General features: G+C 35.4%; 1 protein-coding gene across 2 annotated transcripts in view; it reads left to right on the top strand.

Annotated features, from left to right (window-relative positions):
• Positions 1-1,161: 1,161 nt before the first annotated feature.
• LOC145689831 (discoidin domain-containing receptor 2-like) overlaps positions 1,162-22,122 on the top strand; it is a 1,126,884-nt gene continuing 1,105,923 nt past the window's right edge. For both annotated transcript variants that reach the window (XM_081764050.1, XM_081764051.1), the window contains exon 1: positions 1,162-1,507. The gene's annotated coding sequence lies outside the window, so the exon portion shown is untranslated. The remainder of the gene's footprint in view (positions 1,508-22,122) is intronic.

The following is a 22,122-nucleotide window of genomic DNA, read 5'->3' on the forward strand; positions in this document are numbered from 1 at the left end:
ATTGTAAGAACAGTAAAATATTCAGAAACTGAATGTTGAGTCTAATAATTTGAAAACGTCTGTATTTAACATGCTTATAGACCAGGTGAAGGTCTCTCACCATGCTAAGTTTCATACACATCGATTGAGTTTCGTTCATATCTGTTTCTTTTTTGATCGAAAATCTAGGAAAAACGATGGCTCAGTGATAGTGTGTCCACATCTGGTACGTGGGGTTCCTGGTTCGATCCCAGCTCGCGCCAAATGGGTTTTGTGGTGGACAAACACCGCGTTCGTAGATTTTCTCTGGCTTCTCCCGTTTCCTCCCACTTTATTCATTTCACATTGGATTCACTTCTTATCTTCACCGTCTCCCTTAGCGTAGCCGGCATATATTCGTATGACGTAAAACTGAAACATTTCATTTCGAAAATCTGAGTGAAAATTTGAACTTCCATAACTCAGAAACAGAGCGTTTCCATATCATAATATTTGACACATTTATAGAGCATATTATGGTATATTATCAGGCTAAACTTGCTCCCAATCGGATAAGGTCGGCTCAAAACATACATGTAATGTCCTTGACATTTTGGGGTCAAAGCAAATTAAGGGTAGAAATAAAACATTTTCTAGAAGCAGATTACGAATAATCAGTACCATCTTTTATTTTCTTGTATATTTGATTCTCTGTTTTTTTTCTTTCTTTAATTTTTTAAAATTTATGAATTTCATGCATTTTACTTTGTATTAACCGTTTCGTTAAGAATATGAAAACTGAAAATCCATTAACTCCATAAACAAATAATATTTTCATACTAATTGGTTATATGTCATAACTCTACATAGGCCTACTCTCTTTGACTCAATATATATATATATATCAATTGAAACATATTTCTAATCTCAATTTGATGCATTTTGTATTTCGTTCGCACTGTGCGTCACTGTTTTCATAGTACACTCCACTGCAGGGATGGGCTGATTGGTAAACGAGCACCAGCGCAAGAAACAATCCTCGTTGGTTTGAGGTGATGATGCAATGGAAAGAGGGGGGATTCACCAACCACGCGCTCCATGTTGTTGAGGAGTCCTCCGAAAGATGGCAGGGACTTCCCTCAAAACTCTTTCGCACCCTCCCCCCTGTCTTGCCGTTGCCAAATCGGGTGGCTAGTGTTCGTACTGCCGGCAAGAAACCCCGGCAGTGCGCTGGGTCGCGGTACTGCGAGCGGTCGGCGCGGCGTGACGGTTCCTTTTCGCGCGTGCGTTTGTTCGGTCGTTCGATTTAGGAGGTTCCCCGTTCATGACCTTTTCACTAGTGCTCAGCGTGGGAGATGACAGTGAATTGGTTGTTGTGAGTTAATCCAGTGATTAGATTGAAACACAAAGTGTGGATATTGCTAGACAAAGCAATCTTCCGCATCTAATAACAAAAAAATATATATATTTGTTTATTTAAATACAATTTCTCAAAGTGTTTTAAAGTTTCCTGCAGTAGGTGTTTGTTTTTCCCCGGATTCAGGACAAGGTAGGAGCAATATATTTTATCATCGTAACACTGCTCGACTAGAATAACTATTTCCAAAAATATATAGTACTTATTTGTTAATGTGCTCCATCTTTTTCTAGTAAATTAAGGTGTCACCTCTGACCTTTTAGGCTCATTAGCAAAAACAAATAAGCCATATTTTAGATATTCTGTTCACATTATTTTTTGCTAAGGTAATACATTTTTCTGATTATTCAAATAATACCTGGTCAGGACCTTAGCTTCATGAGATGCAGTGCTCTTAAACTACAAATGTTTTTGTTAATAATAATAATAATAATAATAATAATAATAATAATAATAATAATAATAATAATAATAATAATAATAATAATAATAATAATTATTATTATTATTATTATTATTATTATTATTATTATTATTATTATTATTATTATTATTATTATTATTATCTCACTTGTTAAGCAGATTGAAAAGCATTGCAGTCTTCTTTGTATCCAGCTGAAAACCATAATAATTCTCTTCGCGTTACAAAACACATATTTATCTTAATTTACACATATTTAAAGTGTTTCAAGAGATAAATTTTCTTCCGTAAATCCCAAGAGGAATTTATTCGAACAATAGTGCTGTATGACATATTTGAAGGAAATAAAGCTTTTAGCAAGTTTTCCTGATAATAATTAGATGCAAGATGCGAACATCTATCTATGTCACTTCTCTTAATGTGAAATATTTCATTTCAGCATTTTGATAACTCATTAAGTAGCCTACATTGATTTTTAAAATGAAGTGCAACCTTTGAGTTTAACGTCCCTCGACTACGCCCTTTAGGCTAAGGGAGAGGAATGATTAAGGCCAGTAAATGATAATGGAGGAATAGGTGGAATGCGAATGTGAATTAGGAGGAAGAGGGAGTACCCCGAGAAAACTCATGGACCCGATTTTACACACCACAAATTTACTTGCCCAGGGGATTTGTAATGAAGTGACTGTTCTTGTTTCGACACAGATAACATGTTGTCCTCTTACATGTTAATAACCTGTGAAACATAAATTTCTGTATGAGGCCTCGTCACTGTTCTGGTATTTAGCGCGCACGACTTCGTTGCGTGAGGCCCTGGGTTCGATTCTTGGTGAGAAAGCATTGAACGCGTTACGGTGGTTCGGATTCCACCTTAAACTGTAAGTCCACGTCTCATTTAGTCTCGATCAGAGACGTACGCAGGGGTGGTGGTCCTGGGGGGCCCGGACCCACTTCGAAATTTTGACTCTTGTGTAAATTTAGCCTAAGTATAGGTGCATACTATAAAATGCCCTCATACTGAGTTTTGACCCGTCCCGAAATAAATTCGTGCGTACGCCTACTGGTCTCGATACTGAAAAAGAACGCTACAATTCAATAAACGGTAAATTTCAGTATATTACAATAATGTAACTTGAAGATTGCAATTAATTTTTAAAAACTCTAATAACATTTAATAATTTAAAAATAATAATTTTTGTATTAACTGAAGAGGCTTGAATCTCTTATTAAGATTAAGCTTTGTATTTTTTTTTTAAATGAAAAGACTGTTAACAATACGTCCAGTGGCGGATATAGAGGGTAAAAACTGGATAGCTAGCCAGAATAAAGACTATGATTGGTAGACCATGAGTTTACGCAAATCATTTTAATTTCAAATCCGGTTACACATTTCGTTAACAGGAACAAGAATATGTAGTTTCAAAAAGTTTCCAATAAAGAATGAAGGGCAACGCTTACTAAAAATTTTCAAAAATATATAAATAATGGTTTCAATTATTTTTTGTAAATCAAAAAAGACCCCCGGCCCCGGACTACATCCAACACTGAATACCTCTATACTCGAGACTCAAATGTAGGTCTATAGTTGAGTATTGTGTTTACTCGAATGTAAGCACCCCCCTTTCCTTCTTGTGACTTTGATTCGAGTTACTTTTGAGAATCCGATTATTATAGTGACACAAGCACTGTTTATAAGATCAGTACAGGAAATACACGCCAACTACCAAACTCACAGTTAGGGATGCGCACGAGAGAAGATTTGTGGCTGTCTCGTCTCGAAAATGTGTTGTAAATGTGATATCTCGACTCGAAAAATGTATATTTCTCTATTGGAAGAGCAGTGTCTCGACTCGAATTTTGTCAGAAAAAAAAATCCTCTCTCGACTCGTCTCGTGCGCATCCCTACTCACAGTTCATCATTGGCTGCAAAATGAATGACTTGTTAGAAGTATAGATCCAGATAGAGTTATTGATATGACTGATATATTTTCAGTAAAATATGATTGGACTCTCATACAGTACTACATTTATGATTAAATTAAGTACTAAGCTAAAAAAAAAAAAAAAAGAACAATAAAATAACCTAAACAAACAAATATTAAAAATTATATTTTGAGATTTCTTATAAAAGCTTATTTTGTGATTCTAAGTAGTATTACCCATGAGAGAAGACGAAAAGTATTGTTTCGTTTCGTAATTTTTTTAAAATTTCCATCTTGTCTCGATTCTCGAATTCTTTGTATTTTCGTTCCAACTCTGAAGAAGCCTTTCTCGTCTTGATTCGAGTTGTTTCTCGTCTCCGTTTTATAAATTTAAGTATAAAATTTATACCTTGATTTTGTTTTTAATTTTATCTAAAACTTACCATAATCCTTTAGCGTCACAAGAAGAGGGTGATATAACAACATTTTAAACCATGTTCATTGTTGCAGTAAATTATTTTCTATGTAAGAACTTGCGTATCTTTAAACGTTGTTTAAAGCTCTACGCAGTGTTCACAGGCCTGTAGCCAGCCCAAAAATGTAGGGGGGGGGGGGCGACTGAAGATAGGGGGGCCGATCCAACCATATTATAGTTATTTTGCCAGCCTACCGTGAAAATTTTAGAGGAGGCCAGCCAATTTAGGGGGGGCCGGCCCCCTAGACCCCTCTGGATACGGGCCTGCGTGTTCATACAATTTGTATTATCAATTTATATTTTTTATACTATGAACCACGTAGCAATAAAATAGTCTTCACGATCTGTTGCTGTCCATGAGATTGAAGAAATTTCTTGTTTCGTCTGGGTTATCGTCATGAAAACGAGACGAGAGTTGTCATGTTTCTTTCTCATCTCGAATTTAAAAATTGTACATTTGTCTTGTAGGCAACGGTAATTAAAACACATCTCACTGATTTTAGCCCTACATTTTATATAAAAAAAGGGTTGATTATATCCATGTGAATGCGATTTGTCGATAATGTTTTGTCATTTATTTGATAGAAAAAGAAATCAAATGAATTCTTTCAGTGTAACGTCCCACGATTATGTCCGTTAGGTAGGCCCGTATTCACGGGGAGCTAGTGTGGGCCAAGCCCCCCTCCCAAATTTTCACTGCCCCCCTAAAATTTTCACGGTAGGCTTGCAAATGAACTATAATATGGTGAAGAAATATAATACGACTGTGTCAGGCCCCCCTAGCTTCTACCGGACCCCCCCTACATTTTTGGGCTAGCTACCGGCCTGACGTTAGAGTAAGGAAGACGAATGATTTAAGGCAAGTGTATGTGACGATGGAAGAATTGGTGGAATGAGAAAGTGGAAGTACTACGAGAAAACCCACGGACACGATGTTGTCCACCACAAACTTACTTGGCCGGAGATCGAACCACATACTGCATGTACCAGAGCTAAGCACTCCACTACTGAGCCATCGTGCCCCCCCCTTCATGTATTTGATAGAAATAGCGACATTAGTTAGAACCAGTTGCTTGTAGATATTCATTACATTAGACATTAGTAATGATTTTCCTTATTAATCTTTTGAAACTTTAAAATAAAGCTTCATGACAAAGAAAAACATATTCTGTCCCTGCCAGGCCCGTATCCAGAGGGGGTCTAGGGGGCCGCCCCCCTAAATTTTTACTGTCGCCCTCTAAAATTTTCACAGTAGGCTTGCAAATGAACTATAATATGGTGATGAACTATAATATTTTTTTGATCGGGCCCCCTTAATTTTCACCGCCTCCCCCCCTACATTTTCGGGCTGGCTACGGGCCTGATCCCTGCTAGATCATTTCCAGCGAACTTAGAAGCTTCCGCGCGCAACGTAAATTTCTTCATTTTGACTAAAAACAATTACTGTATTTAGTATGTATAAAGGTATCGCACACTAAGCTGAGTTAAACTTTTACTCCAAAAATTTGACAAGAGGCATTAGAAAAGTTTTACTGAATGCTAATCAATATTACTGTCTTCATTTCATTTTAAAATCAGTTACTTGTTTGTGTGACACAAAGTGGTACATGGGAAACCTCGCACTACAGAGAAAGACTTCTTGCAGACCACTAGAAGAAGATAAACAAGCAATCGTATACATCAAAATCATATCCTCAACATCAAGGAAAAACACTCACTCTACATACTCTCCACCTACATTCAGATTATAAACATAATAGTCACACAAGATACTGTTCCCGACCAGGCCCGTATCCAGGGGGTCTAGGAGGGGTCGCCCCCCTAAATTTTTGCAAGCTCCCCTAAAATTTTCACGATAGGCTTGCAAATGAACTATAATATGGTGATGAACTATAATATTTTTGGATCGGGCCCCCCATAACTTCAGCCGGGCCCCCCTACATTTTTGGGCTGGCTACCGGCCTGTTCCCGACTTCTTCCCTCACAAACACATATTTCAAATATATAACTCTTAATAAAGTAGCGTCAGCTAAATATCCTTCCATTTCATAATGAGATGGTAAACGACATATTTTGACTTGACTTTGCTCAGTGATGCAGTGCTGACCTCTTGTGTTAAGACTCGATCCCAGGTCATGTGATTTTTAGTGGACAATATCCTGAGGCTTCTTTATTCGAGATCCTCCCGTTTTCCCCCGTTCTCATCACCATTTTTTTAAAATAAATAATTATTCAGTTTCAATACTCACCATTTTCTTTAGCCTGCAGGCCATAACCGTAAAAAGTAAAACTAGAAATTTCTTTTCATTTAGAAATTGCATTTCGTGAATATTCTGCTTCATCTTTTACCTTCCACCACATACACAAATTCTCAGAATTCCACTATATTCTGTATTCCCAAAATAAGACCATTCATTTTCAAACAATGTGCTTCTCTTCCTAATTTTTAACTATTTCCAATATCGATCTTCTTACACTTTGTTTCATAATTAGATAATAAGTAATTACAAATAGATATTAAAACAGTTATACTCAATATCATTACAAATAGATATTAAGACAGTATATATTCAAAATTATCTCAGAACTGACCAGAATTCCTAGTCCAACAAAAACACGAATGTACACTGTCAATCTTATCATACCAAATGCGCAATAATACATCTGCATAATCACAACAATCAAAATCAGGTCGTAAGCAGTGGATTTTTGCAGATTTGCAAACAAAGTTACTAACATAAATTTATGGTAAGTAAAGCACAACAACGTATTGCGTAATTCAATTACAAAACATCGAAAGTTTACAAAAACGCGATAAAAATTACCACATATTGTTGTTAACTGGAATACTCAATAATTAAAACAAATAACAACATTCAGAAAGTATGCACACATCTGACTTGCGTGCTATAACGGATGCAACACGTAACAAACAGTTCTCAGCTCTATCTCGTGGCACACCACAAATATATGCAAAACATTCGAGTTTAAGGTGATAGGGAAAAGGTTGGCACTAGTCTGTAACAAGGTAATGAATACCACATCAAAAGAATGATTTAATTAGCTTTGCAGATGTCGCATTTAAGAGATGAACGTTGATAGATGTTCTTTATTATATTCATAATTCATATGATCACTTTATAAATTTATACGTCGTAGTTTTTATATTACGAATATGCAATGGCGTACTTACGATTTTGTTTCGGGAGGGGCTTTGCTAACTTTCGGGGGGGCTTTGCCTGAAAATGTGAAAATTCTGCAAGATATTTAATATACTTTACTATAGTAAGTAAGATTTCCGGGGGGGCTTAAGCCCGGAAGCCCTCCCCCTAAATACGCCACTGCGAATATGTAACACTAAAACAGTGCTTAAGATGTAAGACTTATGTTCCCAACGAGACTCCAGAAATTGATCTCGTCTCGAAAACGATACAACATTGTAACATTCCTTTTCTCGTCTAGAATTATAAAATATACTGAGAAAAAACCGTTCTCCCGACAGCGGTATACTGTACAAATATACAGAATCCATAAGTTTACTACGAAAATCTGTACGAAGCATACGTTATTGATATGCTATATACATACTGCCTTTTTCCCCACTTAGGTGTTACATCATGCTGCTACAGGATGTCCCGTAACTAACAGTCTTCCGTATATTGCATACGTATACATATGTTACATACTTCACCTACATTCTATGTAAAGACGAAACTTTTTCGCAAAAATTTTGATATTTTGTAGCATTAAATATCACAATTTTTGCATTTATGTCGCATTTAATTTTCTAAATGTAGCACAAGTTCTTTTAAAAAATTATGGAACTTGTAAACTGTATATTTTTGGTAGTAAAGTGTATCTAATACAGAAATGAGGATATACCTTGATTAGGTGCACATTCTAGCTAATACATTGACTGAAATATAGAAATTAATGCAAAAATTTAAACACTTCCTCTAACCTTATTCTTAGTTAAAGTATAACATACAGCAAGACATTATCAATTCTTCTTTTAAGTTCTTTATCATGTCAATAACAATCATATTATACTTGGAAAAGAAACTCTTGGCATCAACACTCGAGACTGGCAACCATATTGAACGTAACGAGCTGACAGTAAAAGACCTATGGTTAACTTTTAAACTGTTTAACAATGATACAATGTCAACTTCCTTATCCTCACTGTTAAGAACTTCAATAACCTTACTTTTAAATTCACGGTAAGCAACCAACAGATCATGAACATTTTCACCACAAAACACAGTCAACGACTTAAACAACAGTTAAGGTTTGTTGATGTCTACATATTTATGAAGCAGGGCCGGCGCTAGAAGTTTTGCCGCCCTGGGCAGTACTTTCACATGCCGCCCCTTTAGTATTTTCTTTGTCAAATTTTGCCGCCCCTGTATTCGTTTATTTTTCAAATTTTGCAGCCAATCAGACTAGAATAGAATTTGACAATGATTTTGCAGGGTACTTTTCACATTGGTACTATGCTTATAATCGGGAAATGCATACTTGTGGTAAATTTCATAGGAAGAGAATTATAAATACGAAAATTAGAGTGAGTAAAACAAAATGTTACTAAATGGACAAGAAAGTTTTATTTTTGTTTTATTGTTCTTATTTACTGTTCTTTTGACCTGAAATTTGCCACACACATGTCTTTCCCGATTATACACATACTAACATTACAAGAAATACCGGGCGAATTCTTTATCAAATTATATTCCTACAGCAACTTATTTATAGACATGCGACAATAATTTTGGACATGAGTGTACGTCCATCTGTATCTGAGATCCTTACCATCTATACACATTTCCTTGTTTCATACGGAAAGTACGTATAGATGGAACACTTATATGGACAGTATTATAGACCTAAAACATACGTTTTAAGTTTGGTGCAGAATGTTAGACCTACATAGAGTCGTACGTTAAGTCCAAAAATTACAGGATTTACGCATGTAACCTAATTTTTTTCGAACGACACATACATATCTTTTTTCTTTGTGTAATTCGTGGTCTCGTCTCTTGGGCAAACCGCCTATTGGATTGAATAATATCGAGAAAAGTGTCTCCCAAATTTTATTTCGAATTCTTATGATTATTTCTCTGTAAAATAATATGGAATTACTAAATTTTCATAGAAGTCTATATTATTTTCTTTTCTCACTTTATTTCTTCTTCTTCTTCTTCTTCTTCTTCTTCTTCTTATTATTATTATTATTATTATTATTATTATTATTATTATTATTATTATTATTATTATTATTATTATTATTATTATTATTATTATCGTACTTCGTACTTCTACCGTACTCGTATTCCATTCATTCGTATTTCTATCAATTTCCTTTAATATTTTGCACTATATTTATCATTGTTATTTGTGAAGAGGAGTATTATAGCTTTTCCTAATATTTCCTGATAGTTTTTTCTTCCTCCCAGTTTATTATCTTTTCCTTCATTCTTCTCCCCATTTCTTACATTTCAAACGCTACCAGTCGTTGTATCCTCTCCCAATAGTACAGTTTTCCAGACACATTTCTTCAGCTCATTTTCTTCAATCGTCCTCAAATATACCTTCATTTTCACCGTAGAGGACAGTCTTGTCATTTCAATCTTTGGTTTTATTTCAAATTTTTGATGATGTTTTCCTAACAATACACTATTTAGATACCTGTACCACTTTCCTCCTTCCAATTTCTACAACTGAACATTCATCTTCTTTCCAATCACCATTGGTTTAACCTATTTCATTTTTTTAAAATTCCTCATCTTTTTTCAGCTCTTTGCTCTTAATTTTCTAATTCCAGGTTAGTTTTCGTATTCTACGTATAAAATTACCATATCATCTGCAAGAGCAAATTCACTTAATATTTCTACTACCGTACTATTCAATATCTAATCTTCATCACTTCCTGTACGATTTAGTGTTGTCGAATATGTTTCCTACTTAAGTTTCCCCATTTAAGGAATTTTCTGTTTTAACTCTTACGTAGTAGGGGGGAGGTGGGCAATGACGATCACCTAAGGAAAATGGGTTTATTACGTAGTTTTATTTGCAACATATATTGAAACAAATTTGTAAATACATACTCCAATCCTTCTACAATAAGTGTGAAAAATAAAAAGAGGATCATTCTTTCAGTTCGGAACGCGATGGAAAAAACTCAAATTGCTACTTTGGTCGCCATTCCCATCACATGTTGGTAATGGCGATCACAGTAAAAGCTTAATAAACACACACAGTTCCATAGGCAGTTTTTTTTTTTTTTTTTGCTAAACTGCGCCTTTGAAAGATTGAGAAACGTCAACTGAATGTTTTATTGACGTTTTTTTCAAAGACACGTCACAGATATATGCATCTGGTGAGTCCATAACAGCACAGTCAGCGTGCACCCACGATCCACAAAGGTTACATCAATACCAAAGTTTCAGTGTTTGACTCAAGTAGGCGTATTACCTACCTTTGGTCTAGCCTCTTTTATAATTTTTGTCTGGAGAAGTATTCCAAAAGTTTGTTCGGAATGGCGATCACCATGATGGTAAACCGATCACGTTGATCGGCATCCCCAACATTGCGCCATTTTGAAAATTGAGTTGGTTATACTGTAAAACGAAGTTTATTTGAAATATAACTATGTTTTGTGTATTAGACGTAAATATAACTTTTTTATGAATCTTAGTAACTTCAAGATCTTACAACTTAAAATTGTACGCATCGTGAGTTGAAATATGTAGATCCTTGTAAGAAAATAAAGGAAAACAAATTTCAGCACTCTGTAGACTTCAGTCTTCTCTGACAACTTCCTCGACAATACACAAGAAATCTTGCTACAAGAGGCAGATGGCAGTACCAGTTTGACTTCTCTTCGGGTCACGCAAGAGGGCAAAGTGGGCTGATTGCCATTCCCTTCCTCTCCCCTAAATGCTTCTTGTACTAGTTTATTATGAACCTTTGCTTTTTCCATCCAACCCCAAACTTTTCTAGGGTCCCGGATGTTCAGTGGTGGAGCGCTTACTCTTAGTGGGTAAGGTTTCTGGTTCAATTCCCGGCCAAGTAATTTTGTGGTGGACAACATCGTGTCCTTGGTTTTCTCCGGTACTTCCGTTCCCTCCTACATTATTATTCCACTAATTCTTTCATCGTCATTATTTGCTTTAATCACTGTCTCCCTTAGCCTAACAGGGTTAATTATGGGACGTCCAACTGAAAGATTTTTATAATTGTTTCTCTGAGAAGCACAGTAAAATAATGGAGAATCTAATGTTAAGTTTTCCACGGACGAAAAATATAAATATGACTTTCATTGAAAATGTACGGATTAGTTTAGATGTGTTCAACATCAGTGCCAGGAATTTAGTTTTGGCGGAAATTAAAATCAACATTGCTTCTAGGTTATGCAATGCAAGACTAGTAGGTCTTGATACGTTTGCACTTAATCATTACGTCTTTAATAATAATAATAATAATAATAATAATAATAATAATAATAATAATAATAATAATAATAATAATAATAATAATAATAATAATAATAATAATAATAATAATATATCACTTAATACTCGAGAACTACAGTGACGTTGACGGTAAGGCTTCTACATGAGCATGTAAGTTCGATCCCCAGTTGTAGCTGCAAATTTCTTTCTCAATCTACACAGCAAAGAAAAAATGGTGGAGTTGAAACAATTCAATTTTAACACAGACCAGTGATCTCAAAATGATTACCACTTTAGCGCGCTACTTTAACACCAAGAACTTGGTGTTGCGGTTAACACAAGGCAGGAGATACCGGTCTGGTGTTGAGCGCAGCGGCGTCATTTGAGGGGGAACAGGAAGAGGCAATTGCCATCCCCAAGAATTAGAGGAATATATATACTTTAATCGATTGTCTATTAATATACTAGTACAAAACGCGAAAGTCTTATGTCTGTGGTGCTCTTGTCCCTCCCCAAACGAAGTCCGAAATGGCGAACCTGGTTGAGCGGTGTGAAAATAACACCGCGGTGGTGTTAAAAAAGGCTAAAGGAATGAGCGAAGAAATCCGGAAATATGAATAACGTCACGGTGATCTTTCTGTATTTACACATTCTGTATTATTAGTAACACATCAATTAGCAGAGTGAACACAGGTCAGAAGATACTATATTAAAAACTCTATTGCTCTTCAGTCATCAGCGAAACCTTGTGTACACTTAGCTATATAAACGGTATTTCTCAGGTAGTAGTGGTGGTATAAAATGGTAGTTCTTACTTACACTTAGCTATACAACACATTTGTTGTATCTAGACTAAAATTCGGTTACGTTATTGATATGGTCCTGTAATTGAGCTCTCTTAGGGGTGAGGTGGAATACTGTGATGGGGGAAAAGCTTTCTTGTATTTATATGATGGGCTGCCTGGTTCCCCATCAACTCCACTGGATTCATACCTGGACATGAGATAAAATGAAATTAAAAAATTCAGTTTTACGTACACAGGAGACAGGTAATTTGTGAAAATTTTGGTAGAGTGAGAATGTGAGAGAATCTAAATCTAGGAGACTCAGGTGGGCAGGTCATGTAATCAGAATGGAAGAAACTACGAACGCTTTAAAAGTCTTAACTGGATAGATTAGAAAGATCTACGTACAGATGGGAGGACAATATTAAGATGGATCTTGCAGAAATTGAATACAAAGTAGAAACTGGATGCAGTTGGCTAAAGGCAGAAGTTAATAGAGAGTTTTTGTGTACGCGGTATTGAACCTTCAGGTTCCATAGGACATAGATTTAGGATTTAGATTTCTGGGCTCTCGGCATCTTAGGGCCATTTAGCTCGTCACGTTTCGCGGATGACGTCCCTTGGCGAGCACACTATCCGGGGAGAGGGAAAGAAGAAAGGATTGGGGAAGGAAGGAAGCGGTCCGGGAACTACAAGTTAGGTACGACTCCAGCATTTGCCTGGTGTGAATGAGGAAAAGCAAGTAAAACGTCATTCAGGGTGGCTGGGTTGAAAAAGCGTTTTACACCTTTTCGACCGAGTGCCCGCACCGGGAATCAAACCCGAAACCGCTCGCACCGAAGGCGAGAGCGTTAGCGGCCATCCTACGCAAAGCCAGCCATAGGCCATAGAGTTAGGTAGTTAGAGAGTGTGAGAGAAGTCCTAGAAAACCCACGGTCAGGGTGTTGTCCGCCACAAACTCATTTGGCCTGAAATCGAGTAATGAACCCTTCGCACTGTATTACTGATCCACCGTAAGCCCCTTGAAAAGTTAAATCTCACTTTTCAGAATAAAACGCTGAAGATTAAAAGTGAAGCCACAATGAAATTTTAGAAATATTATTTTTTCTTCTTTCTTCAGATTTAGGCAGCGGTGGCTCAGTGGTGGAGCTTTCACCTCAGGTGCGTGCTGTCTCTGGTTCATTTCCAGCTCCCGTCAAGTGGGCTTTGTGGCGGACAAACACCGCATGCGTGGATTTTCCCAGGGTTATCCCGTTTCCTCCCACTTTATTCACTCCGCCATTTCATTCATTTCTCATCACCGTCTCCTTTAACACACACGGCATAACCGTGGGACATAAAACTCAAAGATTTCATTTCATTTTCAGTCTTCAGTATAAAACTGAAGATTAAGAGAGAAGCCAGAATGAAATTTTAAAAATGTTATTTTTCCTTCTATCTTCAGATTTTCCGCAGACGATTAAGCCGTCTTTTCCATTCTTAAATTTAGATATCTTCCATGCAGGGTCACACCCACGGGGGTCCACGGGGTTCGGACTCTTCGAGAAAACAAAACTTCCAAACTCAACATAGATTTGTACACTTTCTCAATAAAGGTATACTTCTTTAATAGGGAAAAGATAAATGTAAAATGCATGTGTACTCTTTCTCTTATAAAAGCAATCTAGTTTTATATTTTTTTTCTTTCTGAAAATATAGGTGGAAGTATTTTACAATTAATTATCGTCTTTACGGGTGCAGAATATACCCTAATGCTCGTTCAATACTACATAGATGTAGTGGCATGTACAGTCCGCAGCAAAAAACCTGCAACATGATCATCTAAGTTTATTGTGAAACTAGGCCTAAGAGCGCAGGGAATCAACATAACGTCTAAATGGCACAAACCACACCAAGAGAAACCTCGGCGTCCTCACCTGCACACTTATTTTGGAGCAAAAGACACAATAGACGTCGTTTCACAATAAACTTACATGCTCATGTTGCAGGTTTTTTAATGCGGACTGTACAAGTAAGTATTGGTTTTCCGCGAAAGCTTGGACTCACCCAACAAAAATCTCTGGGTGCGCGTCTGCTTCCATGGTATATGGAACTTTCATATTAAGTTATCTAGAAGGCAGTATTTAAAAGCAATCACAAGTAAACATTAATCAATTAATAGTATAGTGGAACATGATGTAAATATACAACCATATTGAATGTTATTGTAATTATTTAAAAAATATTTTCACTTTTAAAAACTAGATCTGTTCTCGAATATTACACTTTTTCTGCACCCAGACACCTGTAGGTATTGCGAGAGGAAATTGAGATTTAATAAACAATTTTATTAATACAATAATAAGTATTTAGAGATCGCATAGATCGTATGACGCGATTCAGAGAACTTTGGGAGTACAGAAAATAACATAAAGTTAGTTAGCATTTGATAAATAAAATAATTTAGTCTTTGCTTAACTCTCAGTTTTAGGCATTGAATAGTTTAATATCACACACAGAGCCTTTCCGTAGAAAAACATAATGGAATCTATATATAGGGCGTATTATATAAAAATGAAAGTGACTATGTTTGTGATTTAACAACTTGTGAACCACCCGACCGATCTCGATCAAATTTTCAACATGGATGAGGTTCGGGCCTGTAATGACTTTTATCACTTCACTTTGACTGTGCAACTTGGAGGGTGAATGTATATATATAAAATGATCGAAAGTGACAGATATTAGTGCAGAATCCATAGTTTTTGGGGTCGCTGAGATGAGCAGTGACGCTTCCAATGCCGTTTAAATTCAAATTCAGCCCCGCAACTTGGGATGAGGACGGAGAAATGTATATAAATGATGAAAAATGACTGATATTAGTGCAGAGTCCATAGTTTTCGGGGTTGCTGAAGATGAACAATGACAATTCCGATGCCGTTTACATCCAAATTTAGCCCACAATAGTAATATTTCATTTATATATATATATATATATATATATATATATATATATATATATATATATATATATATATATATATATATATATATAGATAGATAGATAGATAGATAGATAGATTACTTATTATTTTCTGATATTTCAGTATACTTTCTTTGTTTCTATCGATTTGAGAGCGCTTAAGTAAAGTAATAGTAAAAAATGACTCACTAACGGAAATAATTACCAATTTTTCTTATTTTAAAACAGTCAAGCGGGTAATTGACTAAAACAAAACCATTCCCCTTGGAAGTGCACGTTGTAAGAGGGTTGCCAGTGATCATCATGAACTTTGTTTCAACTTCCAATGGATTGAAGGGTCTGATGACACCCTCTAAGTGGAAAGTCTGCCAGAATCATTGAATCAAACGTTTTGTAAACAGGCTTGACTTCTATCAGACAGTAGTCTTAAGGCAGCTGTTTGTTACAACATACCACCATTACTGTCAAAATACCTCGTTAGAAAGAATTAAGTTGAAGCTTTTTTTAAAATAAAAAAATAGCCGGATGTGCCTTGTTTTTATGATAAAAAGGACGAATCTTAAATAAAAGAGTTCGGTGCGCTTTGTCATAAAAGACGAGTAGGGTTATTATTTCGTAATTTTAAGTTTTATTTTTTCCATTTTATTAAAAAATGCAATTTCATGGTCATTTGCGGTTGTAAACAGAAACCGTCTGACGCCTGACACTACGACGCGTACATAATTAAGAAACGATTTCTTCTTCAAGTAGTATTCTATATGGACACAAGATGGCATTGTTGTAGCAGCTACTAGAAAGAATTAAATTACTGAAGGAATCAAGTCTTTCGGGAAGTACTTATTCCTATAATTTTCTTGTAATTAATTGTTTATTGTTCCAGAATTTTATAATTAAACTTGAGTTTTCCAATAGGCCGTATAGAACTTTGCCTATAGCGGCAATTCGTAAGGTGTGGTATTTCTATCACCTCCATTTCCTTCATCTTATTTTAAAAGTGAATTTATAGAAGGAACAATCTGCTAGGTGGCACCACGTAATCGCTTATCTCCGGAATGTTACCTTTCTTTATTAATATGAAAATGAGGAAAGGAAATTCTGTTAGTTTCACACTGGTTTATGGACTAGTGCTGCTCCTTATGTCCACAGTTCCATCCATGGGGGCACAGCCTTGAAATTTCAACGAATTGCTTAAAACTCATTTATTTGTTTATTTAAGAACGTTTCAGCTACAGGTTTGCGAGTTCAATTTCCTTCCAGTTCTTAGAATTGACATCCACAATGACTAACTGGTTCATACGTACTAGGGATGGGAAAAACCGATTTTTATAAAAACCGGAAACCGGTTTTTAGAAAAACCAAAATCCGAAAAAACGACATTTCGTTTTTCTCCAAACACCGGTTTCGGTTTTTTTCCAAAATCTGGTTCGGTTTTTCACCGAAACCGGTTACAGATTTCTACAAAACCGTTTCGGTTTTCTTCAAAACCAGTTTCAGTGAAAACTTTTGAAAAACGCATAAAACTATTTCTATGGAAACGGAATCCGTTTCCGTAGAACAACGAAACACTATTCTGGCCAGCAGTAGAACCAATTCTGGAAAGAAAAACCGGAACCGGTTTTGAAGAAAACCGAAATCGGATCCGGTGAGAAACCGAATCGGTTTTAGAGAAAACCGAAAAACCGGATTTTGTGCCCACCACTCAGGGGTGTCATTTCAGACTTCGCTTGGAGGGCGCTAGAGCACCAGCGACATAAGACTTTCATGTTTTGTACTAGTATATTAGTATAAAATTGATTAAAGTATATGTGTTCCTCAAACTCTTGTGGGGGGCGGGAATTGCCCTCTCCTGCCCCCCTAAATGACGCCCCTGCCACCACTAGTTCATACTAGCTTTGCTATCTTAAATAATTTACACTAAAAACACTTGTATTCTATAGGATTCTTAATGAAATAAAACCGTTACAGCTGATACGAAAGTAAAAAATAAATAAATAAATAAAATAAATAAATCACAACTATTCACTTCCATTAATCATCCTTCTCTATTAGTCTAAAGGGCATAAGCGTGGACGTTAAACTGGAAAATTTCTTTTTAGAAAAAGGAAATCGTTAGGATATTTTACGTGATACTTGTGATATTTTATTTCCATGTCCACTAAGTTACCCGTATTTTACAGAAATAGAAACAAAATTCGAGACATCAGTCTGAGAAATCTTATAAAAACCTTAAGTTTAAATTTGGTTTGGGGAAGTTGGAACGTGTACATGTATCCAGAGGGACAAAGAGATTCATAGATATCCAAAAATTCCTGTTTAGGCGTGTAGAGGCTGTGAACCCTTTAAATCTATTGAAAATTTCCATTTCCTTTTTATTATTGAGATAACTACTTCCTGTCTCTTCTATTGTCATTGGAAACTTCAATAAAATAAAATAAAATATTTTTCAAAAACCATGATTTATTTTTAAAAAAATGAACAAATATAATAAAACAAATCCTGCCAATAAGTAGAAAAAGTGCCTTCAAGAAAATTACTTTTTTAAAAAATCTATTCATACATGACCTAAAACACAAGCATTTGAGTGCTCTTATATATAACATGTAAAAGAAATGATGATTTACATTATTAAGAAAGCATTTTTAAAAATATTTTATTTTATTTTCTAATGTGTTATTTAAAAAAATCCTCAAAATATGGAGTTTGGTTCGAACTTGACAATGTTAACCCCTGTGTAGTAGATAACCCCCTTTACCAAAGAGTAAAATCAGTTGTATACAAATTGGCTCAAGTGTTCCCTTGTAGCGCACTCGCTAACGCTCTCTATTTTGGTGCGGGAGGTCCCGGGTTTGATTCTCGGTGTGACCACTTGATCGAAAAAGTACAAAAGGTATTTTCAGGCTAGCAACCCTGAATGAGTTTTACCTGTGTTCTTCTCATTCACACCAGCCAAATGGCGGGATGGTACCTAACATACAGATCCCAGGCTTCCTCCCTCCTTCCCTAGTCCTTTCTTCCTTCCCTTTCCCGGATAGTGTCCTCGTCGAGGGCCGTTATCCCTCATACGTCACCGGCTAACATGGCCAAAGATGCCGAAAATCCAGAAATCTGAATCCTAATCCTAAATTCTAACAAAAAGGCTGATATCGGTCTTTAAAATGGAACAAGGTATCTAACTTTAATATACAGAAGTAAAATATACAGAAGTATATATATAGAACTATAGGTATATATACAGAAGTATATATACAGAAGTAAAATGTACAGAAGTATATATATAGAAGTAAAATATGCAGAAGTAAAATATACAGAAGTATATATACAGAAGTAAAATATACAGAACTATAGGTATATATACAGAAGTATATATACAGAAGTAAAATGTACAGAAGTATATATACAGAAGTAAAATATGCAGAAGTAAAATATACAGAAGTATATATACAGAAGTAAAATATACAGAACGATATATACAGAAGTAAAATATACAGAACGATATATACAGAAGTATATATACAGAAGTAAAATATACAGAAGTATATATACAGAACGATATATACAGAAGTAAAATATACAGAAGTATATATACAGAAGTAAAATATACAGAACGATATATACAGAAGTAAAATATACAGAACGATATATACAGAAGTAAAATATACAGAAGTATATATACAGAAGTAAAATATACAGAAGTATATATGCAGAAGTAAAATATACAGAACGATATATACAGAAGTAAAATATACAGAACGATATATACAGAAGTAAAATATACAAAAGTATATATACAGAAGTAAAATATACAGAACGATATATACAGAAGTAAAATATACAGAAGTATATATACAGAAGTAAAATATACAGAAGTATATATGCAGAAGTAAAATATACAGAACGATATATACAGAAGTAAAATATACAGAACGATATATACAGAAGTAAAATATACAGAAGTATATATACAGAAGTAAAATATACAGAACGATATATACAGAAGTAAAATATACAGAAGTATATATACAGAAGTAAAATATACAGAAGTATATATACAGAAGTAAAATATACAGAAGTAAAATATACAGAAGTAAAATATTCAGAACGATATATACAGAAGTATATATACAGAAGTAAAATATACAGAACTATAGGTATATATACAGAAGTATATATACAGAAGTAAAATATACAGAAGTATATATACAGAAGTAAAATATACAGAACTATATATACAGAAGTAAAATATACAGAAGTAAAATATACAGGAATATATATACAGAAGTAAAATATACAGAAATATATAAAAGTAACAATTGATATTTCTTGTCAGCCTCTTTTATCGCTGTATGTACAAAGTTTCATTTTTGTATGACATAGGAAAGCGAGTTAAATTAAGACTGCGTAACTTGAGGTCACGTTAGAACCATTGTCAATTAAAGTAAAGAATGTTGCATTTGCATTTTATTCACATACATCATTAAAAATTCATGCTTTTCGTAAAATTGAAAATTTCTCTGATGTTATTGAATTGGTCCAGCATGCGTTCTAACAATGTGAAAAAAAGAGCGGGAAAATCCTGCAGAAGATTTCTGTTAGTGTGTGAGGGTGTGTGTTATTAACAGAATGGAATATAGAGGGCTAAAGTACTGCAAAGTGCACAGAGGAGGCATTTTTTATTTTATTTTATTTTATTTGTGAGCATAAAGCAGGCATTTCTATTGAGTTGGTGAGTGATTCTATTCTAACTTTTATTCGCTGTTTCTGCGCGTAATTTCCCAAAGGGAAGCGAGCAGCCACCGGTTGCTCTGAAACGTCAATACTCACGAAGGGTCACGAAGAAAAACCGCCGGACCTAGGTACGAGCAAACTAGAGGATGTGTATGAATGTGTGTGGTGTGGGCGACGCGAGTGCGGACAAAGAAAAGCAGAAAATCAAATCATCGTGGGAAAAGAAAGAAAGAAAAAGAAGAAAGATAACAACAAAGATAAACGGATGACGCTTTCTGGTCCTTTTCTCAAAAAGTAAATTCTATTATTTTCTACTATAGGCCCATATTTACTACAAGTCCTCCATAAATTATTTATTTTATATTTTCTTGTATTTCTATATAATAATTATTATTAACGACTGAAGTATAATGTACGTGACCAAGAACCATCTTCTATGACTTTTTTTTATAAATCTTTATAATTTTTAATATTCACTTCTCATCAGTAACACCTGCATAAGTTTTTCCAAAGATATGAGATCATCTTCATAAACAAACTGGATTTTTACACCTCACAGAGGGCGTAACCCTCTTACAGGTTGCTAGTCACTTTAGCTAGCCCGGTAAAAAAGCAAAAATAATAAAAATAAAAATCGATATTTAGATATTATTTATAACTATTGTTATTTATGTTTGCACTTATTTTCAGCAGATCACTTGCCCAGAGAGAGGGGGTAACCCTCTAGTGGCAACTATATTAACTAATTGATGCTTAAGACCGACGAGGTGAAGAATACCCTATAAATAAATAAATACAGTACCACAAAACATTTCTCATGACTAAACCCATTTCTTGTTCACACTAAAAATCTTCTTTAAAAAAAGGGTTCTTAACATTTCACCCTCTATATCTAGGCGAAAATTGATGGTGATCCATCGAGCAGTTCTCAAGATTTTGTCTCCTGAACGGACACACGGACAGAGTAAATACAACGTCTGTCCAGAAAATTCGGTAAATGACGTCATACTGTTCACGCTCGTAAGAGCCACATCCCACGCCGAACAGGTCAAGTCGCTAACACTCTCGTATTCGGTGCGAGCGGTCCCGGGTTCGATTCCCGATGGGGTCACTCGATCAAAAAAGTGTAACACGATTTTTCAGGCCAGCCACCCTCAATGAGGTTTTCCTCATTCATACCAGGCAAATGTCGGGGTGGTACCTAACTTACAGGTCCCAGGCTGCTTCCTTCCTTCCCCTTCCCCAGATTGTGTGCTCGCGGAGGGACGTCATCCCTCAAATCGTGACGGGCTAATCGGCCTTAGATGTCGAAAGCCCAGAAATCTAAATCCTAAATCCTAAACCGGAGAGGTCAAAACATGTCTGAACAAGTTCCCGAGGAGTTTCTGAAGTTTATAAAGGAACTCTTGGTAAATTAAGCTTCTTAAAAATGTATTCTTTCGAAAAATGTGTTTGTTCCTGTCTCGTCAGTTTTAGATTTTTACCTTTTTAATTTCTCTTTTATCTCGTTTGTTTCTTTTAGACGATTCTCTATTTGTATAAAATTTTGTTGAATATTGGTTACTTTATTTGACATTAAGTATGGAAATGAAAATATGCGTATCAAAATTATCTTTTAGAATATCTTTTCCGCTAGTACGTTCCATTTAAATTATATTATATTTCTCAGCTCCCTTCACTTTTCCCAAGTGTTCCTATCACAATCCCCATGTTGAGAGAACTCCATCGTGGCTAAGCAGTTAACGTAAGCGCCTTTGGTGTGAGAGATCCGGATCTGAGTTCCTGCAGGATCTCATGTGGTTTGGATCCGACGATACGCAGTAGGTCCACGTCTCATATGGCCTCACTGCTGAAAGGTGATGCTAAAATCAAACCAACTCAACTCAATCTCTGGTTGCAAAATGAATGAAATGAAATCTTTCAGTTTAACGTCCCTCGATTATGGTCTTTAGGCTAACGGAGACGGAGGCAAATGAATGATGCTATAAGTATTTGTGGAATGATAA

This window comes from Thermobia domestica, chromosome 7 (genome assembly GCF_964235325.1).
Source record: "Thermobia domestica chromosome 7, izTheDome1.hap1.1, whole genome shotgun sequence".
Classification (NCBI taxonomy): domain Eukaryota; kingdom Metazoa; phylum Arthropoda; class Insecta; order Zygentoma; family Lepismatidae; genus Thermobia; species Thermobia domestica.